The following is a 12,995-nucleotide window of genomic DNA, read 5'->3' as shown; positions in this document are numbered from 1 at the left end:
ATTTAAAAATGTCCAACATAACCCCGGTCTCCCCTATATTGTAATTTAAATATATATATCTGCTGTTTGAACTTATTTAGTAAACTATCACTACTCGATAAACTGCTTGTCAAATATTATTCTTAACAGGTTATGGGCCCAGAATAACGTTTTTTTTTCATGAGGTTTAAAAATGGCCACTCAAAATTTATCTGCTAATGAATTGAGGGATTATGCAAAGTTTAACGGAATTAATTTTCCCCAATGGCGGTATGGTGTCATGCTCAAACTCAGAAGGAAGAAGTTGGAAAAACTTGTGCTCGGACAAGATCCAAAACCAGCAGAGGTAATTACTTTAACAAAACACTTTGTTCGCATGAGTAGATCAATTTTTAGAAGCATATGATGGTATCGTTATTTAAGGTTTGATTTCCACTGAGTAGGAAATAAGATTTTCCACAGTGAATTCTGTTACGTCAATTTTTGGGATTCCACCCATAAGGTGATGTTGGTCATAGTAAATGTTCAGATTTATTTTTTTTTATACCACCCGTGAGGTGACGATCACATCCCAGTGATTTTTTTTTGGATTCCACCCATAAGGTAACGAGTGAATTGGTGATGAGTGAACATTTTTTTAAATGCAATTTTGCTGGATTCCACCTTTAAGGTGACGAGTGAATTGGTGACGAGTGAACATTTTTTTAATGCCATTTTGCTGGATTCCACCCATAAGGTGAAGAATGTTGTTGAGAAATTAATTTTTTCTTGTTGGAATTTCCAGAATGAATTGATGGTCATTGGGAATCCGAATATGAATATTATATTTTTGATTTTGACGCAAGAAAAACAAAATTATTAAATCAGATGTTTTTATCTCAATACAGACGTTTAACGATGAAAATGAAGTAACGAATCAAGATGTTATCGACACTTGGATTGAAAGAGATACTGATGCCTGTTCCATTATTTACTACAATATCGAGCCAACATATCAAACTTCAATTGAAGGATCTGCGACGTCAGCTGAAATGTGGAACAGACTGGCTCAGGAATATGCACAAGTAGCAGTGGCTAATTCAAGTCAACTCACAGCAAAATTCTTTCAGTGGACCCTGGTAAAAAAAAAAATAAATAAAAAAATAATTTAATTAATATAGGGGAAGAACAACAGTTTTATATCAATCTTTTACGTAAAATAGGACACACTGTATCAGCTCATGTCAATAGAATGAGACAGATGGCAGAAGAACTCAAGAGTGTTGAGGCTCCTGTCACCGATCAACAACTTATTGAGAGGATCCTTCAAACGCTACCTCCGAGCTACTATAACTTTATTTCGGCATGGGAAAGTGTTCCGCTTGCAGAGCGTTCGATTTCCAGTCTTACATCACGTCTAATACTTGAGGAAACAAGAATGAAAAGCAGAACCAACGGACCAAATCCGGCAGATATTGCCTTTTTTGCGTCTCACCCGAACAACAAGCAACAGCAGGCAGCTGATTGTAATTCAGAGAACGCCTACGCAGCAAGCAAAAGTTATAATGGTGTTAGAGGAGGCTATCCAGGCTTAAGAGGTAATCGAGGCAGCTCTTCAGGTTATCGAGGTGGTTATCGAGGTGGTTATCGTGGCGGTAACAATGGTTTTCGTGGAAGAGGTACGAACTTTAAATTCTACAAATTTTCAGACCAATTTTTTTAAATTTTTTTTAAATATCAATTTTAAGGCTTTCACCGAGGCCCTAACTTTGATCAAATTTACTGCTGGGCGTGTAACCAACCAGGACATAAGTCTTTTACGTGCAGAAACAAAGGAAGAAATGAAGAACAAAGATCTTCAAGGCAGAACAAATTCGATAACAACCGCAACCTGAACAACGACAACAATGGTTTTTCTGCCTTGTCTTCCTTCTGTTTCGTAGCAAGAAAGCCGACAGACTGGTACGCTGATTCTGGCGCAACGCACCACATGTCTGAACAACGAAATTTTTTTACTACCTTCAAAGAAGTTCCTCAAGGGACATGGCACGTCAATGGTATAGGATCAGCCCAGCTGTCAGTACTTGGAGTAGGAAAGATTCAAGTGTACTCCCTTGTGGATGGCGAGAGAAAAGAAGGAGAACTCACAAATGTTCTTTTCGTCCCAGGACTTGGTACAAATTTATTTTCTATTGGTGCAGCAACAGAAGTTGGCATCACCGCACACTTCATCGACAATGATGTCTATTTCAAGAAGAACAGTAAAGACGTTATGGTGGGTCAAAGGCTTGGCCAATCCTTGTACCATTTGAAGATAGTTGCCAAAAATCCAAGCAAAGAAGTATCTACGGCTACTGCTGCAAAGGCTCAAACCTCCCTCACACTCTGGCATCAAAGATTAGCTCATTTAAACAACAAAATTATTTTGAAGATGATATCAAGTTACTCTGTCGACGGTTTGACCCTCAAGAAAGAAAATTTGGAACACGGCCTATGTAAAGGATGCATTTTCGGTAAAATGCATAGGTCTCCATTTCCTACAGGTCGTAGCAGAGCCAAAGAAGTAGGTGAAATCATTCACTCTGATGTCGGTTTTGTCAACGTTCCAACACCAAATGGAGAGATCTGTTTCGTTTTATTCAAAGATGACTTCAGTGGTTGGACTAAGGTTTATCTTATGAAGAGCAAATCAGAAGCCGACGACTACTTCCTTAAATTTGTGGCATTTCTGGAAGCAACCACGGGAAAGAAAGTAAAGATCCTGAGAACTGACCAAGGTGTGGAGTATAAGAAGAACAGAAGCTGGCGAGAAGAACGTGGCATTATTCATCAAACAACAAATCGTTATACACCCCAGCAAAACGGTGTGAGCGAGAGATTGAATCGCACTGCAGTGGAGTCTACACGCAGTGCTCTTTACATGAGCAGAAACAACCCGTCTAATTTGTTAATGAAAAGCAACAAAAGAGTATTAGAATTATGGGGAGAATTTCTGCGAAGCTCTATTTATGTCTTGAATCGTACACTCTCAAGGTCATCCACCGAGACTCCATTTGAATTATTTTACAAAAAGAAACCTAATCTAGATAATCTACGAGTGATCGGTTGTCGAGCCTATGCGCATATTCCTGACTGTTTAAGGAAGAAACTGGATCCAAAGGCAGTGCCATGCTGGTTAGTGGGCTACAACGAAGAAATAAAAGGATGGAAGTTATGGGAACCAGTGTCAAGAAAATTCATCACGAGTCGCGACGTTATATTCAATGAAGATCTACTGATTAACGACTTTGACGGTGATGAAGAAAAACTAAACGAAAGCAGTCTATTTGACCCACTTCTTCTCACAACAGAAATCCTTAGCTTGGTAAAAAAAAAAAAAAAAAAAAAAAATTTTCATTGTACCAGACTTTGAATTTTTATTTTTTTCTTTGCTTTTGCATGTCAGCTGGAACCCGTTCATGATGTGACGCAAGAAGTTGAAGAAATGGCTGCTGCAAACGTCCAAGATCATAATGGGGTAAATTAAAATTTAATATCGATTTTTTTTTGTATTCATAGTTGAGTATTCTCAATTTTTTTTCGTTAGGTGATTCATGATGAGGTCCAGCCAGTAGTACGAGAAGATGAGGCTATTGTCGAAAATGATGCTCAAGAGATATTACATGCTGCTCCACTACTGCATGTTGAAATGGAAGAGGAAAACTACGATCAACATTCAGGAATTATGGAAAATGATCCGCTGATCCCAATAAATGAGCTTGGTGAGCACAACGAGTGGAGCAACCAATCGAATTCCCGCGTAGATCCTCTCGTCCAAAACAATACAACGCCAGATACGAAGAATTTCGGCAGTCTCTAGGAAGACCTCTTGCAAAAATTGGACTCATTGGTACATTAATAATTTTTCTCTATTGCTTTGTGTTTTAGAATACAATTTCTTCAAAGCAAACTCAATCGAGCAATAGACTAATTTTCTTTTTCCTTTTTTTTTGCATTGTATCATTTATACAAAACAGAAACATTCATAAATAGGCACGCATCAGCCTTGTTTACTGAAGCCTTTGAACCACAAAATTATCAGCAAGCATTAGTCTCCCCAGAATCAAAAAATGGATGGAAGCGTACAGAAAAGAGTTTAATTCCCTGATGGAAAACAAAACATGGGAACTCGTACTTCACCCACCAGGATGCACAGCTATCAACTGTAAAATGATTAAGAAATTGAAGCCAGCATACGAAGGAGTACCTGAAGTTTATAAGGGAAGACTTGTAGCAATTGGATCGCGACAAAGATACGGCATCGATTACGACGAAACTTTTGCTCCCGTTCCACATAGTGAAGCAGTGAAAGCCACACTAGCTGAAATTGCATCACTGGACCTGGAGATGATACAATTCGACATTAAAACAGCATTTTTGTATGCTAAGCTAGACAAACCTATCTATATGAGGCAACCAGAGGGTTTTGTCGTTCCTGGAAAAGAAAACTTTGTTTGCAAACTCAACAAATCACTGTATGGCCTCAAGCAAGCACCTCGACTGTGGTTTAAGAGATTCGACGACGTTTTACTTAAATTTGGATTGAAAAACAGTGCTGCTGACCGGTGTGTTTACGTTCGCAGAACTGAGGATGAGACCACTTTTGGCGTAATTCATGTTGACGATGCCATTTTTGGTAGCAACAAACCGCAGGTTTTAATTGATATCAGGTCTCATCTTGGAGAGGAATTTCAGATCCATTCACTTCCGCCAACGCGATTTATTGGTATCAACATCAAGCGTGATCGCCAGAACAAACGCATTTTTATGTCACAACAACATGTTATTGAGAAATTGGTAGCAAGATTTGGATTCCAGGATTTAAAGCCAAGAACCGTTCCTGCAGACCCAAATGTGCGCCTCATCTCTCATTTGAAGTCGAAGAGCGAGGGAGAGAAAATTGAGAACCATCGTGAACCAGTTGGCACTCTTCTCTACTTGGCTCTGCAAACGCGCCCAGATCTTGTATATTCTGTTGACCAAGTGGCAAGGTATTGTCAAAACCCAAAAGTTGAGCACTGGCAAGCAGTACTTCACATTTTTGGATATCTCAATGGAACAAAACACTACGGCATCTGGGTCGGTGGAGAAAGAACTGGACTTGTCGGATATTCGGATGCGGATTTTGCTGGAGATGTCAACGACCGCAAATCAACTTCTGGCAGCATATTTTTTTTTTCACGGTGGGCCAGTAGCCTGGGCCAGCAAAAAGCAGCCTTGCACTGCCCTCTCGACAACAGAAGCAGAATATATATCTGCTTGTGAAGCTGCAAAAACTGCTTTTTGGCTGAGTTACCTACTTCAAGACTTCACCGGAGAGGAACAAAAGAAGGTGCCACTATATTGTGACAACAAAGGAGCTGTCAGACTGGTCTACAATGCTGAATTTCATCAGCGAACCAAGCATATTCAATTGAGATGGCATTGGATCAGGGAACAGGCAGCCAATGAGATAATAGAAGTCAAATTTGTAGGAACTGAAAATCAGCTTGCTGATATATTTACAAAAGCACTTGCAGGACCAGTTTTTCATAACATGAGAAGGAGGATCGGCGTCGGCAAGCTATCCGATTAAGTCAATTCGGGTTTGAGGGAGAGTGTTGATGTGAAATATGTGCGGAATCTGTTGACATTAAATAAATATGGCAAACCCTTCTCTCCTTTCATTCTTGTGAAATTAATGCGCTTGGGTATAGGGATGCTGTTTAGCACTCCCTACTCTCTCTTCTCTCTCAGACAGCTTTAGACAGCTACTGACTCTATCGCGTGCTTTTTGATTTCTCAACTAGTGGTTTGTTTCTACATCTAGTAAGAATAAAAGTAAACTATATATTGTAATTTAAATATATATATCTGCTGTTTGAACTTATTTAGTAAACTATCACTACTCGATAAACTGCTTGTCAAATATTATTCTTAACATCCTTGTGACAACATTGTTTGGAAGACAGACAAGTGACAGTTGGATGATAAAGAAGCTATCACACCACCACTTTTTATAAGGAGAAGCTTTCTCATAATATACTTCACTTGAATTGCAGTGGAATTATTATTTAACTCACCCTTAATGGAATAATGCTTAAGAAATGCTCAAGTGGATCTTGCTGAGTAAATCTTGTGCATAGACAATCTAAGGAGTTGGATTGAGTTAACACATCCCATGCAAGTGCTATAGTAGATTTGATTGTTGTTGTAAAGCCAACTGCAACTGCCTTTCGCCTACTAGCACTAACAAGTGTACCCGTAGTGAGTTTCAGTGATGTAAGAAATCTTTGCAATCCCAATAATTCTTTTTCTTTTTCTGCCAGGTTTGAAATTGTCAGTGGAGCTTTATCGTTCATTGGTTTCGGATTTCACAAGTTTAGCATGTCGAATAACTTGTTGAACTTACAGCAGTACTCCTCTGTGGCCTCACTTCCGACAAACTAGAGGAACGAGTAATTTTTAAGGGTAAAATAATTCAAACTTGCTTTCGCAACGCAACTAAAAAAAAATTACCTTTGGGTGTTTCAGTTCGTCGCGTAATTGGCGGAGAGCATCCGCTGTTGAGTTACTCAATACTTGCACAGCAAGTACTACTTTCATCTTGTGTGTACTAATGTCGTCGTGACTTTTTGTTAATTTGTTACTAAAACAAAATCCTTTTAGGTTCTGGTATTCAAATAGCTCGGTGATGTACGATCATTTTGCTGGATGAGAAAAGCCAGGTATCATGATTCCTTTTTCGGTTTCTGATACAAAATTACGTGCCAATTTTAACATATGGCTGGTATCTAACATCACGTGAATGAAATAAAGTTTTCATCGGTGCGTACTTGATGCGGTCGGCTTCGGTTTGCTGAGGAGTCCTCTTCCTTGGCCGTCCTTGGCCGTCTTGGAATGAATGTTATCTGGAAATTTGATGATGGCTCCAAGACAATTGACCATCATCATGTTTGCAACCAACCCGTCGAAAGTAACTACTTTTACATTTACGTCGAATTCGTGACAGGCGATAATTGGAAATTGTTCGAGGGAGCGCGTAGCGCTCCCGATGGACAATTGAAATTATATAAGGAAAGGAGGAAGACTTAAACAGTGTTGACCAATTTCTTTAATAGTTCTTTGTAGCCCCCAAAGGGGAAAAGAAAAGAAAAATTAGGGGCGTAGTATGTAAAGCGCGCGAAGTAAGGTGTTCACCCGTTCTACCTCCAGACCTCGAACAATTTCCAATTATACTCGGAAACTTGTTCGACTTAAACAGTGACTTTAAAGCAGATTCTCTTACTCACTGTCGCCCCGCGACGGTCAGTATCGCATCTGATACCGTCTGGTTTGTCGATGGTTCCGTCTCCATGCGGTAAAACCTTGTGAAGGTCGATTCTGATGCCCAATTAGCCAATTCTAGGATTGATTGAACTGAAACTCCAGAGGCCGCTGCCTTGGTAGCTGCTGCGCCTCTTGTAGAGTGGTCGGAAAATTTCGCTTAATCGATGCCTGCGTCTCCTAATTGCCTTTTGATCCAACCCGAAATGGTTGAACCTACTACAAGCTTGTGTGGCTTCACTGAACTGATGAATAGATGTCTGCTGTTCACGGCGTTGCCAAAGTTGCTAGTCGAGTCCAAGTAGCAAGTTAAACATGCCACTGGATCTAGTTGAGCGTCTGGCAAGGCTTTTAAACGAAAATTTTGAGGCCCCTCCCCCGCGTGTTGAGCTTTCCTAGGGCTCAGGAGAGAAAAGGAGACCGTGCCCGGGAAAAAACTAATTGAATCCTTTGCTATGCCAGCTAATTCGGATACTCGAAGCATGCAGGCTAGGGCCAACAAGGTCGCTAGCTTGCGAGAGAGAGGGCCTTTGGTGAGCTCATCGTTATTCAAGGACTGTAAATGATTAAGAACCAAATGAACGTCCCAAGTGTCCTTATATTTCGCTTTCGGCGGGTTAATGTTGTAGATGCCTCTCATTAAGCCAGTAACATACGGATGCGATCCAATTGTGTGTCCGTCTACCGGATCTAAAGTAATTGATAATATGGAGCGGTATACATTAATAGAGCTGTAAGATTTTCCCTCCTCCAACGAGTCGGTAAGGAATTGGAGAATCGTACTTATCTCGCCTGACAAGGGATTGTGATTGAATCTAAGGCACCAATTCTTCCAAGAGGGCCAGGTTGACTGGTATACAGCGATAGTGGATGCACGAGAACCTGCAATGATTGTCTTGATAACCTTTTCCGAAAGACCGTCGTTTCTGAAACGATTCCTGATAACATCCAGGCGGTCAACTGGAATGAGGGACTCTGGCACAATGGATGAAGGTCCCCTCTCACTGATGTCAACAGGTCTAGCCTCGGGTTGAAGATGATCGGAACATCGCATGCCAGCTCCAATAGTGTTGGGAACCAGGGTTGGCTCAGCCAGTAGGGGCATACTAACACTAAGCTCGCTCGATCCTGACTGATCTTCGACAGACAGTCCTTCACCAAGGAGAAGGGCGGGAAGGCGTAACCCTTCACATTGGTCCAGCTGATTGAAAAAGCGTTTGTTTCCCAGGCTCCCGGTTGAGGCAACCAGCTCACGAAGGACTGTAGTTGAGCGTTCCATTTCGAGGCAAATAGATCGGTATCCATCTGCCATCTTCTCGAAATCTCCTAAAAGGCTGATGGTGCCAGCCTTTATTCGCTCCAATCCGCTGCTCGCCTCGATTCCTGATCTGCAATAACATTAAGACGACCTGGAATGTGAACGGCCTGAAGGGTAACACGTAGCTTCTTGCACCAAGCTGCTATCAGCAGAGCTATCTTGCATAAGGCGTGACATTTAGAACCCCCTAATTTATTAATATAGTAAACGGCTGTAGAGTTGTCCATTTTTAGGACAATAAGGCAGTTTCTTGATAAATCAGCATAACTCTGCAGGGCAAAATAAGCTGCCCGCAATTCCAAAATGTTGATGTGGGCGTTCGATTCGTCGGCCGTCCACGGTCCCCCTGTCCGGACACCGTTACATACCGCTACCCAGCCCGACAGGGAGGCATCAGAAAATATAACAAATGTGGGCGCCTGCCTTGCCAATGATTTGCCTGTACACGACATAAGATTTTCGATCCACCATTCAATGTCCTCCCTTGCATTCTAGTCGATCAAAACTTTCGATTGCATTACCCCTCTCGCGGATTTGAGCCCGGCGATATAGAGATGCTGGATCCCCCGCACATGAGCCGGAGCGAAAGGACGGAAACGGCGGCCCAGGCAAAATTACCTAGAAGAGTTGCCTGATCTCGTAATGACACTCCTGTGTCGCTTTTAGTTTTTTATAGAGTGCTATGATCGCCGCTCGCTTTGAAGTTGGGAGGGAAAGTGACATTGCCTGGGAATCTACCTCTAAGCCTAGGAATTCTATTACCTGTGTGGGAACCGGCCTAGATTTCTCCAGATTGATTACAAAACCTAACGAATGAAGAAGATTCTTTACTGTGTCTACCTGCTGGGCCAGTTTACTTCTACTTACATTCAAAATTAAGAAGTCATCGAGGTAAACTATAATCTTAATGCCTTGCTCCCGAAGAAAGCAGACAACTGGCTTCAACAGCTTTGTGAAAGCCAATGGCGCCGAAGATAAGCCAAAGGCTAAACACGTAAACTGAAAGATCTTACCTCCCCAAATGAATTGCAAATAATGCTGATCTGTGGCGTGAACGGGCACTGTTAGGTATGCATCCTGAAGATCTAATTAAGCCATCCATATGTTTGGCCTCATTAGATGCCTCATATGCACAAGACCATCCATCTTGAAGTGATGGTGAACGATGAAGCAATTCAGTTCTTTTAAATTAATCACGGGTCTGAACCCACCCGCGTTCTTAGGAATAACAAAAATTCCGCTTTTAAAAGGGGCCGTGATCGAGACACAGGTTCAGGGGGAACCTGTGTCTCGATCACGGCCCCTTGTGAGACCAAGGTTAACACTTCCTTTTCGCAAATAGCTATCTGAGCAGCATTCATGCACATGTTCAGGGGAATCGCGACTTGAAACGGGATCGATGTAAAATCTAGCTTTAGGCCGACCGATACGGTACTCAAGACCCAAGGATCACCTGACACAGTTCTCCACTCTGCCGCAAAAAACCTCAACCTGCCTCCTATAAGCGGAAACTTAAAGCTATGCTGAACTGAGACACACTCTACATACCCTCCTCGAGTGGCGTTGAATCCTGATATGCCGGGATTGAAGTTAACGGTTGGATTCACCTGCTGGCTGCTGCGTTCGTCTCGATCCTGCTGTCCATTTAATTCTGCTCTCTGGTTAGTCCTGTAGGCGAGATGGTAGCTGTCGGCACCTCCTTGCCCGCGGTCATAGACGAAGCTTTTCCCGCTGTGATCGTGGCCTCTTCGGCCAAAAAAAGACTCTCTCTTGAGTTAGTTTTACCGCCATTGCGATTAGGTTGCCCTTCCCGGCTTATGTTGCCCAACTTGGCTTGAGTGTCTGCTGATCTAACCATCGAGAGTATAAATGAGGCACCGAAAAGCTAACTAAACTGGTCTGGATCGAAGATGTCGGGATTATTAGATATTATTGATTAGATAAACAAAGGACGGGCTAGTCTGGCGTAGAATATTATGGCGCCGTTGCTGCGTAATCTCGTGAAAGAAGTCACCTAACAGCTGAAGAGCATCCCTAATAGCCTCGTGGTGGGATTCCTTCTGTACTCGCTCGTCCGCTAAATAGAGAAGAGGCTTCGTTACTTCTAGTACCTTCTGCTGGACCTTGTACAATGAGCGCTCATTGGAATCGATGGAGCTCTTTGAGGCTGACGACCCTTTAATCAACATCAGACGCTGATAAAGACAATCGTCTAGGGAGGGGCATTGGAGTTTGGCCGATTTCTTCTCAAACGTTGGGAAATAACGAGCCTTAATTTCCTTACCCTCTGAGTCCTCTAAGCCTTTACCCATCCACTTGAAAAATTTCTTGCCCTTGCTCTTTGAAATTCCAAATCTATAAATGCCATCGTCCAGTTTTTGCCTTTTCTGCGGATTCTCCAACCAGTCACCATGAGGCTGAAGCAGGGGATCGAGGGGTAACACTGGGGTAGTGGACTCCTCGTGTTCTGAGACCACGCTTTCGAATGTCTCCCTACCCATGCTCACTTCCCTTCCTTTACGTCTACCGTGGATAGTGTCGTCTCGAGACGACCCTTGCCTACTGTCACTTTCACTACTAGACATGGTAATTTTGTCGACTTATTTACACAAGAGCTGAGAAAGGTCTGGAGATAGAACGGGTGAACCCCTTACTTCGCGCGCTTTGCATACTACGCCCCTAATTTTTCTTTTCTTTTCCCCTTTGGGGGCTACAAAGAGCTATTAAATAAATTAGTCAACACTGTTTAAGTCGAACAAGTTTCCGAGTATAATAACATCATTAAGCACTTTTGACTGGCCTAGCCCCATTAAATGAGTCGTGAAGTAGTAAGCTACGGGAGATCTCCATTTCCCATCCAATCCAACGACGTAGAACACTAATATTTGAGTAGCAAAAAGTTGATGATCCGTTTCTCGACTGGATTGTTTATCATCAAGAAAATCTGTGAATCCCAAATATTGCTTCAATTGTGGATCGTAGCATAACGCATTCTTGATAGACATCTCATCCAGATTCAAAGTGACATCTTTGCCGTGATTTCCGTCTGCGATGTCTTCTTTTATTTGGGATAATGCATTTCTTAAAATTCCGTAATGGCAACCAACTGGAGGAAGGAAGCGCCGCAGACTCCGAACAGATGGCAAGGTAAAGACCGATCCAATTTTTCATATGCGTTGTTGGAATAATAACTTAGGTTTATTGCCAGGTTACGGAAGAACGACGAGTATCTTTGTTTTCCCATTTTCTTGCCAGAATTAAACTTCTCGTTCACATAGAGTTGGTAAGCTGTTTCAGAGATGTCTGTTTTCCTGATGGTGTTTTTTTCAGCTTTCTTGAGATCGTGACATTGCTGTATGGACTTCTTCAACTGCTCAAAATTTTAATTTTACCCTCTTTGACGTTTAGTTCAATGTGGCGCTTGCGCTCACGGGATGACATTCCGGCCAATTTTGGGTTTTTTACAAAGATTCACTTGCTTGAGGTAGTCTATTTCACAATTGTACTTAACATGTAGTTTATGAGTTTCTCTCTTTATATTGTCTATGTGTTCTTCGTATTCTAGTCTTAAACGATTCTTTTCTTCTGTAAGTCTGTTGACGTCATCAATAAAGCTATTTCTTTTCGGCGAAAAACTATCTTTGTCATGTAATGAAGCTTTTTCTGAGTTGATGAAACTTGCACCGTCCACAGCTGCATCGAATTCATGATCATTGTCTATTGGACTGGTACACTTCCTAAGTGGAGTTTCGAGTGTTTTTTAGTTTTAATCTAACCTTGCTCTTTTAATTGGACTCGTAGAATCAGTGATGAGTCGTCTCCGAACAGTGTGAGAAGAAACCGAGGGGGATGTATCATGTTTGTCCTGTTCTAAGTTTACCGATAATACAGTCTACACTTTTTTCCAGACATTTAATACCTAGGGCAAAAAAAAGTGTCTGGACTGACATTACCCAACCTCCCTGATGACGATTTTGCGCCAAAACCGCCTACCTCTCCTTAAAAAGGTAAACTATTAATATTTTCTACCCACAGATGGCTTTTTCAATATAAATCGGTGTTCGCCTTTTTGTGCAGGATACTGTACTTGGTTGCTGAAAAGCTGTCAAATTTTCCTGTGTTTCACCCTTGTGCGATTATGTCGTCTTTAAGTGTTTTAATAGTATTTGCGATAGTTTCGGCGGTTACACCATCTTCTGCTTTTAAGGTTTGTTCTAAAAGGTATAGTAAGTATAAAAGTGCAGCAAATTTTGCGTCGCTAGATGTGCTTTTTGTTTTGTCTTTGTATCTGTTGGGTGTTTTCAGTTGTTGAGGTTGTCTGATACGTTTTACTTTTTTCTAAGTCTTGCTTATATTCTAAGTCTATGAAGATCTT

The 12,995-nt window shown here is 41.7% G+C and overlaps 1 pseudogene; it reads right to left on the bottom strand.

The window, feature by feature from the left end:
- Positions 1–6,739: 6,739 nt before the first annotated feature.
- LOC123475682 lies at positions 6,740–12,061 on the bottom strand (annotated as a pseudogene).
- Between the last annotated feature and the right edge of the window lie 934 nt (positions 12,062–12,995).

This window comes from Daphnia magna, linkage group LG9 (genome assembly GCF_020631705.1).
Source record: "Daphnia magna isolate NIES linkage group LG9, ASM2063170v1.1, whole genome shotgun sequence".
Classification (NCBI taxonomy): domain Eukaryota; kingdom Metazoa; phylum Arthropoda; class Branchiopoda; order Diplostraca; family Daphniidae; genus Daphnia; species Daphnia magna.
This window is presented reverse-complemented; position numbering and strand designations above follow the sequence as displayed.